Source organism: Lasioglossum baleicum, chromosome 9, assembly GCF_051020765.1.
Source record: "Lasioglossum baleicum chromosome 9, iyLasBale1, whole genome shotgun sequence".
Taxonomy (NCBI): Eukaryota; Metazoa; Arthropoda; class Insecta; order Hymenoptera; family Halictidae; genus Lasioglossum; species Lasioglossum baleicum.
Window position 1 is genome coordinate 265,480 of NC_134937.1, and position 13,510 is coordinate 278,989.

The following is a 13,510-nucleotide window of genomic DNA, read 5'->3' on the forward strand; positions in this document are numbered from 1 at the left end:
ACAGTATTAAAGCATATATATTATTTTTTAAATATTCGTTAAACTTTTTTAATAGTTTCAATGCCCTGTTTCAATCGCGTAAGATTTCAATTCATAAATTACACTGTCCAACAAATTTCAACTTTTTTATGATTTCAATATACTGTTGGGTCCTTCTTATAGAGTTTTTTGCGCTGATTCCGAATCTGTCCTTAATTTTGCTCCTATACGCACAGTTTTTGAAAAACATGGCTTTGAAAAAAAATATATTTTTCAACTTTAAACAAATATTGTGATGGTATTATAAAAGATATGGAATTGTTCTTTACAGCAAAAGATTCTGTAGACTTTCCCGAATACAATGATATCCAATATTAATACATTATGATTGTTTAAACATGTTTAAACAATGATTAAAGACGGAGAGACGCCACTTTTGCACCAATTTTTGAGGATATTTTTCAATTTATCTCAAAAAATTAGGGTCCAGCGGAAAATCGAACTATACCACGCGATAGAGCAGACTTTTATCTTGAAAAACCCCCGTTTAAAGTTTGCGACATCGACGTTTTTTTCGAACCAGAAAGCAAAATATCTTCGCCCGACATGAGTTTCCGCCAGTGGCGCTCGGGACAGGATACGGCGCAGCGACGGGATACGGAGCGGCGAACGACCGTTCTGGTGGTGAGCGCCACTGGTGACAACTCATGTCGGGCGAAGATATTTTGCTTTCTGGTTCGAAAAAAACGTCGATGTCGCAAACTTCAAACGGGGGTTTTTCAAGATAAAAGTCTGCTCTACCGCGTGGTATAGTTCGATTTTCCGCTGGACCTTAATTTTTTTAGATAAATTGAAAAATATCCTCAAAAATTGGTGCAAAAGTGGCGTCTCTCCGTCTTTAATCATTGTTTAAACATGTTTAAACAATCATAATGTATTAATATTGGATATCATTGTTGTTATGTTGCTAATAATTAGGTGAACACCGCTTCAAGTTAATAACTAGTATATTGTATACATATGATGAAAGGAGTACATGAATAGACTGGTGGTACAACACGCGTGCCTTGCTTACGGCGATATCAGCGCGACTGACGCGCCCGGTGATGATCATCCGCATACACATACATACCCACTGATACCACAACTCTCCCGCTCTTTTAATTGTTGAGCAACCGTGGAGAACGCCGCAAGGAAGGCATTAGATTTTTACTGCTCACGATCTGATCATAATGCCTTTTCTGCGTTACATTATCTTCATCGCGTACAATAAATGTCGATGGTAAGACTTGTTTCTCTACTACACCTTGAATACGCTTGTCGCCTCTCACCTTATGATTGTCGATCATGACTTCATCGCCAACATCGACATCTATTTGACGCTTGCCGTTTCTCGCTACAATTTGCGCCCGTTGTTTCTTGTCTACTATTTCAGACACGCTTGGTCTAAGTGTATTAAATCTTGTCCTTATTTCGCGGCCGAACATTAACGATGCTGGGCTTCTACCAGTGGTGCAGTGTGGAGTACTACGATAATCGAATAAAAACTTATTAATCGCATTTTCTACTGACTCTCCCCCCTTTACAATTTTTTTTACTTTGTTTTTGAAACATTGTACGAAATTTTCTGCAGCTCCATTCGTTGCAGGGTGGTACGTAGGGGAGAAACTGCACATTACCCCGTTTTTATGTAAAAAATTAGTAAACTCTACGCTTCTGAATTGCGGCCCGTTGTCTAAGACGATATGAAGCGGCAATCCATACTGTGCGAATAATCTGCTGAAGACATCAACGAGTTTGGAAGCTTTTATATTTTTCTTACAATTTACAACTTCCGGCCACTTTGAGTGAGCATCTATGATCACTAGGTACATGTCGTCGAAAAATGGCCCTGCGAAATCGCAATGGACTCTATTCCACGCACGCGATGGCCACGGCCATGTAGATAATGGAGTTTTGCTGGGTTTTTTGCGTTCGATTAGGCAAATTTTGCATTCTTTCACTAGATGTTCAATATCGCTATCTAATCCCGGCCACCATACGTACGATCTTGCTAGCATCTTTATTTTGACAATTCCCATGTGGGAAGCACGAAGTTCCTTTAAAATCAAGTGCCGCATCGCTTCTGGGATGCATGCGCGAAAACCCCAAAACAAATACCCCTTATCTACGGTTAATTCTATTCTTTTAGTATGAAACATTTTCTCTACCTCAGATAATTCTCTCGGATTTGGTCATTCACTTGAAACATATTTGATAATGGATCGTAACGTAGGATCTTTTTTACTTTCATTAGCTAACATTTTGCTATCAAAGGTGGTCGTGCCTTCTTCAAAGTAAAGAATGTGTGAGAAATCGGTTTCCGGTAATTCGGTGCAATCATCTATGGGTAGCGTCGCAGTTGGCGTTTGCTTTTGACTTGATATGTTCTATTTTGTATCTGAACCCGGACAAAAAGTACGCGTAGCGTTGTAATCTATTATAAGCGGTAACGGGTATACCTTTATTTGGACCTAATATGTGTTGCAATGCTTTATTGTCTGTTCTTAAAATTATCTCTCTGCCAAACACGAATTGGTAGAATCTGCTAAATCCAAAAACTATTGCCATTGCCTCCTTATCAACAATTGCTCTTTTAAGTTCACTTTTAGGTATCTTTTTAGATGCATAAGCAATTGGTCGTTCCGTGTTATTTTTATTATATATTTATGAGAAAGAATTGCGGACAGCCCGTAATCTGACGCATCGCACGACAGGACTACTTGTTCTTTTGGATCAATTAACGCGAGTACTCGGTCTGAAGTCAATTCAATTTTTACTAGGTTAAATGCGTTTTCACATTTGGTTGTCCATTTAAATTCTCTCTCGTTAAGTAAGTCGTATAGTGGTTTCAATTTAACCGAACGGTCTTCTAAGAACCGAGCATAAAAATTTACGAGGCCCAAAAACGAGGCAAGCTCCTTAGAATTTTGAGGCCTCGGCGCATCCACCATTGCCTTGACTTTAGACTCGGCCTTATGCAACCCAGACTTGTCTATTACATAACCGAGGACTTCGATTCTGTCTTGCATGTACTTGCATTTTGCTTGGTTTAACCGTAATCCACATTTTTGTAGTTTTGCGTAGACTCTTTCTAAATTTTCCTTATGTTCTTCATCTGTCTTACCCGTAACATAAATATTATCTAGGTACGCAATTACATGATCTATTCCTCGTAGACATTCGTCTAATTTCTGTTGAATATCGGAAGGTGCAGGCGAAACTCCTTCCGGAACTTTTGTATAACGAAATAATCCCTTGTGTGTAACTATCGTTAGTAGTTCCCGACAGTCTTCCGCGAAAAAGAGAAAATTTTGCCTCGCCGGTCATGTCGCTATCTTCGCTTTGTTCGGTAGCGATCGAGTCGGGCTTGATCTCGCCAAGTTTCCTTAGTTCACTTCTCAATAGTTCTCTCAAATTTTCGAACGTATCATTTTGTCGAATTCTACACCGCACTCGCATAAACCCTGTATGCATCTATCTTCATTGAATCCTTTTTGATTCAGTTCCTTTAGGCTGACTCTGCTGGACATTCGCGTTACGTAATATCGACAGCTCTTCACTTGCAAATGGCGCCGTCCTTTCCTCACACGTGCATGCACTTATCACTTCCTTGGAGAGGCACTTGAGTTCGTAAAATCCTCGTCGCCAAGTTTGTTATGTTGCTAATAATTAGGTGAACACCGCTTCAAGTTAATAACTAGTATATTGTATACATATGATGAAAGGAGTACATGAATAGACTGGTGATACAACACGCGTGCCTTGCTTACTGCGATATCAGCGAGACTGACGCGCCCGGTGATGATCATCCGCATACACATACATACACATACATACCCACGGACATCACAACTGTATTCGGGAAAGTCTACAGAATCTTCTGCTGTAAAGAACAATTCAATATCTTTTATAATAACATCACAATATTTGTTTAAAGTTGAAAAATATGTTTTTTTTCAAAGCCATGTTTTCCAAAAACTGTGCGTATAGGAGAAAAATTAAGGACAGATTCGGAATCAGCGCAAAAAACTCTATAAGAAGGACCCAACGAGAGGCCTTCGATGGCGCACAAGACGATGGCGCACAGCTCTTTGGCGCACACGGCTGTTTGGCGCACAGCGGGATTGCACACTACAGAATACGAATTGCGCACATGTAGAATTGGACACAAAATGGATTGCGCACAGAACGAGAATTCAGCTGTTGTTTACCATCGTGAGTTGTGCTGGGTGATTAGTTTATGGTTATATTTCCTAGTTATATTTTCTATATACAGAATTTTTCAGTGATGTTAGTTTTACAGGTTATTGTGTAAGATGTTATAAATTATAATATTATAAATTAAAAGAGATATATACAGATAACTCCCTAAAAAAAGTATGAGCGAAACAAATATTAAATTTTCAAATTTGGATATATTTTATGTGTTGCAGAAATAATTTTTGACGCTACCTGTCATTATTGGAAAAACTTGTAAGTACACAAGGTGTATTATCTAATTTATTTTAGAAATTCTTAAGTGATTTAATGTTATTTATACAACATTAAAAGTAAATAATGCTTTCTTGTTTCACGTATTACTTACCATTTTACTAATTTTTGGTTTTGGAACGGGTCCTGTGTATTTGTAATATATTTTAAAATAATTATATTGTTATATCCAACTATATTTATATACATAATATAATAATTACGTACATTAATTCTTGAAAAATTGTTTTAGGTCATCGTGTCGTCACTAAGATATGCTGCGACTTTTCTTCCGCCAAAAATGCTGGTCCAGTCTAGTCCAGGACGTATTAGTACATATATATCGGCAACATGTTCAAGAGAATATGAGACGAAAATCAAGAAAAAAAATGGTGATATTTGTTTTCAATGGATGAAAATCATCAATATGATGTTAAAATCTGATTCAAATATTTTAGATAAGTAAATTCTGTCTATGAAAAGTTAGTTCAAAAGTAATGGACACGATACTTTGTGATTTCTTTAATTATATTTTACAGACGATGCAATCTGTGCCAATTACAATTATCTGATATTGGAATGCTGGAAAAAATTAAAATTCGGAAAGATGGTGCAAACTTGTTGCATAAAGAATTGTAAGGAATCACAAAACCGTGTTGACGATCCTCGTATGTTAAGAAATATCTCGTAAGTACAGGCAAAGTAAACACAATCTATCTTCCGTATTATTCAGCTTTAAATCTGCTGCTCCGCACCTATTCAGGCTACATTTAATATTTGCCTATAATATTGTAATAAAGCGTTTATAAATTAACTTCATATATATATTATATAACATTTTTTTCGTATTTTCACTTGTAGATCATGCTCCTACAATCTTGCCGGAAAAGTACCTTGTATATTAGGATGCTTCTTTAATTTTTGACCAACGAATTAAATGCACCGCACCTCCCCGAATTGTTCCTTTAGGTGAGATAAAAATTTGTGCAAAGTTTGAGATCGATCGGATAAAAGGATCACCCCAAAGCGATTGAAAATTTTGAAAATTTTGAAATTCACCTCAACTATGGAACATGGCACATCGTTGGATTTTGTCTTTTTTCTGAATAGGAATATGGAAAAATTATATGACTTCCTTTAAATAAAAATAACAATGACCTTGAAATTTCGAAAATATGATTTCCACAAAATTTTTTTATTTTGCCATTATATTTACTTTATTGAACAGTACAAATTTCTCCTCTGACATTTTTTCGTACAATCACAAATAACAGAGATATTTAAACATTTTCATGTGTTACATTTTATTTATAAATACCTGTACTGAAACAAGACTTTAAGAAGCCTAAAGTGACAGAGGAGAAATTTCTACTGTTCAATAAAGTAAATATAATGGCAAAATAAAAAAATTTTTTGGAAATCATATTTTCGAAATTTCGAGGTCATTGTTATTTTTATTTAAAGGAGGTCATATAATTTTTCCATATTCCTATTCAGAAAAAAAAGACAAATCCAACGATGTGCCATGTTCCATAGTTGAGGTGAATTTCAAAATTTTCAATAGCTTTGGGGCACGTGATCACGTGATCCTTTTATCCGATCGATCTCAAACTTTGCACAAATTTTTTTCTCACCTAAAGGAACAATTCTGGGGGGGGGGTGCGGTGCATTGTATCTCGATAAAAAATTTTCACAGGTATAGCTTAGAAGCACCCTAATGCATACTTTGGTTCTCATTTGGGGTCCCAGCGGGATGAAAATGTTTAATAAATCGTTGGACGACATTGAACCTACCTACTCGTTAAAATCCACAAGGGCATTTCTAATATCCGCCCTATGGAATTATCGAGTAGAAGGGGTCAATGCCCTTTCACTTCTAAATTGTTCTCACACATATCCACAAATCCTTATCCTCCACTATAATTGTTCGTAACACCATACATAAAATGTATCCATTAGGTCCGTAAATGTTGAACAAATTCCTCACAAATGCAAGTATCCACAAAAATGCACATGCGTACCGGAATCGTTCACAGCTATGTATTTAATTCACGTTTGATGCGCGTCAATTTGACTTTCGCACACGAAAAATAAAATATCAGTGAAATTAATGTGAAGTACATCCACTTAATTAACATCCTAATTCAACGTTTTAAGAAAATGCATTTGTGCAAGAAGAATCGTACGTAAATACACGCTTGCTTGATAAAACAAATGAAGATCTACAGCAAACTCGCTCTCAAACATCGCGCGTTGCTATACCAATACATTGTCTATTTATCCTGTTTTCACGAATTTGGCGATTCTTTATCATTCTGTACGTAATCGATAAATATCTCATGTGTGTGAGATTGATCACATCAGCTGTCTCGAATCAGGGTGTATACGGATGCTAAATAGTTTGTACGGACGATTCTTCGTCAAATTGACGTGCATCAAACGTGAATTATTTACATATTTAGCTGTGAACGATTCCGGTACGCATGTGCATTTTTATGGATACTTGCATTTGTGAGAAATTTATTCAACATTTATGGACCTAATTAATGGATACAATTTTATAGTGGTTTGTACCAGTGTATTATGTATGGTGTTACGAACAATTATAGTGCAGGATAAGGATTTGTGTGAGAACAATTTAAAAGTGAAAGGGCATTGACCCCTTCCACTTGATAATTCCATAGGGTGGATATTAGAAATGCCCTTGTGGATTTTAACGAGTTCAATGTCGTCCAACGATTTATTAAACATTTTCATCGCGCTGGGACCCCAAATGAGAACCAAGGTATGCATCAGTATGCATGCATCTGTCACTTGTGATCAGTGCAATGAACTTGTGATACATGACTGTCATACTATGACATGACGACTATGACGTTCGCAATGTACACCTCTGTTGGTCGCGTTGCAGCATGTTACGTGGATTTTTAATTGTTAATAACTAAATAACAAAGCCGAAACCGCATTTTTTTTATACTTCATTTTTGTCTCATATTATCGGCGAGAACCACCCCTTAAATTTTCTCCCACCTGTAGTCGAACACCCTGTATATATAGGCTACTTTTCCGGCAAGATTGTAGGAGCATGATCTACAAGTGAAAATACGAAAAAAATGTTATATAATATATACAGGGTGTCCCAAAACTCGTGAAAATCCCGAAAGGGGGTGGTTCCTGAGACCATTCTAAGAGACATTTTCCTTTGCACCAATGTCAACTGCGGCTTTGTTTAGGAGTTATTAACGAAAAACACGGACCAATCAGAGCGCGCCCTGGTCCGGAGCGCCACGCCGCGCCGGCAAGCGAGTGTCGGTGGTACGCCGCGACATCGCAACGAACAAGAGTTTCTCGATAATGTGAACCCTCTCCGATTTCGATGAGCTTTGGATATGTTGTCAAGACCATGATTCTGAACAACATTTCTCTTTAGACTTTTTGGCGATCGGCTTTAGTTTACGAGATAAGTAACTTGTAATTGTAAATCGATCGATGTACTATCTGAACTATCTCCTCTACGATTTCGATGAGCTTTAGATACGTTGTCAAGACCATGATTCTGAACAACATTTCTCTTTGGACTTTTTGGCGACCGGCTTTAGTTTACGAGATAATCGTAAAAAAAGAGAAGAAGCAGAAACTGATTGAATTAAAAACTCACGTATTCAGCCGTAAAACCATTTGCTGCTTCGAAATGTGTGTCACTGGGTCACTCGGTGACGAACTGCACAGATGTCTTCAGGTATACGGCAGTACCGAAAGTCAAGGGACGTACGGCCAGGTCGACGAACTGCACAGCCGGTGGTAGAAGGCCTAAGGGATGCGCGGTCAAGTCGACGATCCAGAATTTCACTTTCACTTTCGAATCGATAAATAATTCGTATGTTTATTTCAAACAGATGCCTTGAAATTTTTCCACACTCACAATCACTGTTCACATTTGTCAACACATAGTTATGCACTAATAATAATTGCCATATCCCTTGTACTGCTTCACAAATCACAACAATCAGGTAATGCAATCACTAGACTGCGGATTTCATGCGTTTGTAGCAAACATGAGTAGGTGCATTTTAAGACAGTAGAGAGATTAAAATAATTTCAAAGCACCAATGTATTATTTTCAAATTCTTAAAATGATCACAGTAAGAATCAAATATCTGTGTGGCTCCCCTGTCCCTTGTAATAGCGGCAGCCAACATTCATTTTGCATAAAGATTCGCAGTCTAGTGATTAGTTTAAATATCACTATCAAAAACACAGCTAATAGCAACCGTTAGCTTTGAATTGACAAGTCTTTGGAGATGTTCTCTCTACCGCGGCTCGAACGACACTGATTTTCCGCAAGATTTTTCTAAAGAATTTAGGAAGGGCATTTAGAGTGTCGAAATTCGAAATGCACGCTGTAGCACGAGAACGACGGGACGGTTGGACGAAAAACAGAATGCGAGAAGGACCGCTGTAAGCTTTGTGGCATTCACATGTTTAGTTTTTCCTGTAGATTGGTACGCAGAGTCGATGGGTAACCGTTCGAAAACGTCGTCTGTCCTTCTTTTAGAAAGTTTCTTAAGGAAGGTATAGGACAATAGGGATGCTCTACGCTGACCTGACATTTTTACCCTTTGCTGGGTAAAAGGACAGATGACGTTTTCGAACAGTTACCCATCGACTCTGCGTACCAACCTGCAGGAAAAACTAAACATGTGTTTGCCACAAAGCTTACAGCGGTCCTTCTCGCATTCTGTTTTTCGTCCAACCGTCCCGTCGTTCTCGTACTACAGCGTGCATTTCGAATTTCGACACTCTAAATGCCCTTCCTAAATTCTATAGAAAAATCTTGCGGAAAATCAGTGTCGTTCGAGCCGCGGTAGAGAGAACATCTCCAAAGACTTGTCAATTCAAAGCTAACGGTTGCTATTAGCTGTGTTTTTGATAGTGATATTTAAACTAATCACTAGACTGCGAATCTTTATGCAAAATTAATGTTGGCTGCCGCTATTACAAGGGACAGGGGAGCCAGACAGATATTTGATTCTTACTGTGATCATTTTAAGAATTTGAAAATAATACATTGGTGCTTTGAAATTATTTTAATCTCTCTACTGTCTTAAAATGCACCTACTCATGTTTGCTACAAACGCATGAAATCCGCAGTCTAGTGATTGCATTACCTGATTGTTGTGATTTGTGAAGCAGTACAAGGGATATGGCAATTGTTATTAGTGCATAACTATGTGTTGACAAATGTGAACAGTGATTGTGAGTGTGGAAAAATTTCAAGGCATCTGTTTGAAATAAACATACGAATTATTTATCGATTCGAAAGTGAAAGTGAAATTCTGGATCGTCGACTTGACCGCGCATCCCTTAGGCCTTCTACCACCGGCTGTGCAGTTCGTCGACCTGGCCGTACGTCCCTTGACTTTCGGTACTGCCGTATACCTGAAGACATCTGTGCAGTTCGTCACCGAGTGACCCAGTGACACACATTTCGAAGCAGCAAATGGATTTACGGCTGAATACGTGAGTTTTTAATTCAATCAGTTTCTGCTTCTTCTCTTTTTTTACGATTATCTCGTAAACTAAAGCCGATCGCCAAAAAGTCTAAAGAGAAATGTTGTTCAGAATCATTGTCTTGACAACATATCCAAAGCTCATCGAAATCGGAGAGGGTTCACATTATCGAGAAACTCTTGTTCGTTGCGATGTCGCGGCGTACCACCGACACTCGCTTGCCGGCGCGGCGTGGCGCGCCGGACCAGGGCGCGCTCTTATTGGTCCGTGTTTTTCGTTAATAACTCCTAAACAAAGCCGCAGTTGACATTGGTGCAAAGGAAAATGTCTCTTAGAATGGTCTCAGGAACCACCCCCTTTCGGGATTTTCACGAGTTTTGGGACACCCTGTATATATGAAGTTAATTTATAAACGCTTTATTACAATATTATAGGCAAATATTAAATGTAGCCTGAATAGGTGCGGAGCAGCAGATTTAAAGCTGAATAATACGGAAGATAGATTGTGTTTACTTTGCCTGTACTTACGAGATATTTCTTAACATACGAGGATCGTCAACACGGTTTTGTGATTCCTTACAATTCTTTATGCAACAAGTTTGCACCATCTTTCCGAATTTTAATTTTTTCCAGCATTCCAATATCAGATAATTGTAATTGGCACAGATTGCATCGTCTGTAAAATATAATTAAAGAAATCACAAAGTATCGTGTCCATTACTTTTGAACTAACTTTTCATAGACAGAATTTACTTATCTAAAATATTTGAATCAGATTTTAACATCATATTGATGATTTTCATCCATTGAAAACAAATATCACCATTTTTTTTCTTGATTTTCGTCTCATATTCTCTTGAACATGTTGCCGATATATATGTACTAATACGTCCTGGACTAGACTGGACCAGCATTTTTGGCGGAAGAAAAGTCGCAGCATATCTTAGTGACGACACGATGACCTAAAACAATTTTTCAAGAATTAATGTACGTAATTATTATATTATGTATATAAATATAGTTGGATATAACAATATAATTATTTTAAAATATATTACAAATACACAGGACCCGTTCCAAAACCAAAAATTAGTAAAATGGTAAGTAATACGTGAAACAAGAAAGCATTATTTACTTTTAATGTTGTATAAATAACATTAAATCACTTAAGAATTTCTAAAATAAATTAGATAATACACCTTGTGTACTTACAAGTTTTTCCAATAATGACAGGTAGCGTCAAAAATTATTTCTGCAACACATAAAATATATCCAAATTTGAAAAGGGTATAGCCGGATAAGGTAGTCAAAACTGCCCTTGAACCGAATTTTATCGACGATGTGCCATTCGATAGAGCACCAAGAAAAAACATACTGTGGAAAATTTCTACCCTGTATCTCGATCGGAAGGGTAGTTATGGGGTAAAATCGAAAAATCAGTTTTTGGCCTATTTTCCCTAATTAATGACGTTTAGAAATTCTGAAAAAAATCTGACACATGTCAAGAACCCAAATACATACTTTGCAAATAGTTTCAGATTTTTAAAATGGAAATCCTCCTTGTAAAAAATCAAAAACCTCAAAAAAATCGAAAAAATACAGATTTCACATGCAAGTTCTCGAGTGTCCACTTTTATATTTTTACAGTAGCAGTATATTGTTATAAGTATTGTTCATGAATTTTTTCAGATTTTTCGGTTTGGTGCGCCGTTGTTAAAAAAAATAAAAACCGATTTTTTCGACGTTTTTTCCGCGAAGAACTAAGCTAACCTTAAAATTGTTACGTTCTATTTATTCTGTAAGTCTATCAGGCTCTGATAAACCTTGAGCATTCTACAGAAGTAATTAAAAAATGAAATCAACTTAATTAATATTTCTACAGTATAATCATTACATCTAGAAATATAAATCACGTTTCCAACAATTCAGTTGGCTCAGTGCGTTAGGCGTTCGATTGTGGACCGGCCTATGCTAGGTTCGCTCCCTGCATAGGTATACATTTTTTTTACTTGATTAATTCTTTTTTTTTATGTCTGACTATATAATAATCAATGGTGTGTTTGTAGATTTCTTTTAGAAGCAATATCTACATATTCAAAAAAAATATTATAGGTGAAATTCGCAAAAAAATTATAATACATAGCTTGTGCGGATCTTAATTATCTCAGATTCATTTTATCGTGTTTTCTGTAAAGCATATTTTATTTTATCGATGAATTGAAAGATTTATTTATGTTGAAAATTGGAGGAACTTCTGGCAGTACTCGACATTTTCAGCAGTAATTCCATTTATGTGTCTTCGAGTTTTAAACACTTTGTTATAGAGAAAAGAAAGAAATTCAAGTTGTAGAAATGGCTCTATTGTTGTTTACTGCTTTGGCATTCAATTTGGTACCTCGTCTCTTATGCGGAACAGCAATTGTTGTGTATGTACTACTCAGGGTTGCTAATGATATATTTCACAGTGAAAGCAGATGTTCCGATACTTGTCAAAGTAAACTAACGAATCTATAAAAGCATATTTAGAATGACAAACTTTTGATGTTTCATTAACTTTTATCTTTGTTTACTTTTATACGTTTACCTTTTCTTTTCTTTACTCGCCTTACGACTCTGTTAGACACAACTACTATATTGGTGTATTTTACCTTAAAATACTTTTTAAATATTTCAATATTGCTTTTAAAAGAATTCTACAAAAATATCCTTGACTAGTGTGAAGTTAGATATAAAAAAAGAAGAGAATTGATGAAATAAAAAAAATAGACCTACGACGGGCGCGAACATAGCATAGGCCGGTCCACAATCGAACGCCTAACGCACTGAGCCAACTGAATTGTTGGAAACGTGATTTATATTTCTAGATGTAATGATTATACTGTAGAAATATTAATTAAGTTGATTTCATTTTTTAATTACTTCTGTAGAATGCTCAAGGTTTATCAGAGCCTGATAGACTTACAGAATAAATAGAACGTAACAATTTTAAGGTTAGCTTAGTTCTTCGCGGAAAAAACGTCGAAAAAATCGGTTTTTATTTTTTTTAACAACGGCGCACCAAACCGAAAAATCTGAAAAAATTCATGAACAATACTTATAACAATATACTGCTACTGTAAAAATATAAAAGTGGACACTCGAGAACTTGCATGTGAAATCTGCATTTTTTCGATTTTTTTGAGGTTTTTGATTTTTTACAAGCAGGATTTCCATTTTAAAAATCTGAAACTAATTGCAAAGTATGTATTTCGGTTCTTGACATGTGTCAGATTTTTTTCAGAATTTCTAAACGTCATTAATTAGGGAAAATAGGCCAAACACTGATTTTTCGATTTTACCCCATAACTACCCTCCCGATCGAGATACAGGGTAGAAATTTTGCACAGTATGTTTTTTCTTGGTGCTCTATCGAATGGCACATCGTCGATAAAATTCGGTTCAAGGGCATTTTTGACTACCTTATCCGGCTATACCCTTTAATATTTGTTTCGCTCATACTTTTTTTAGG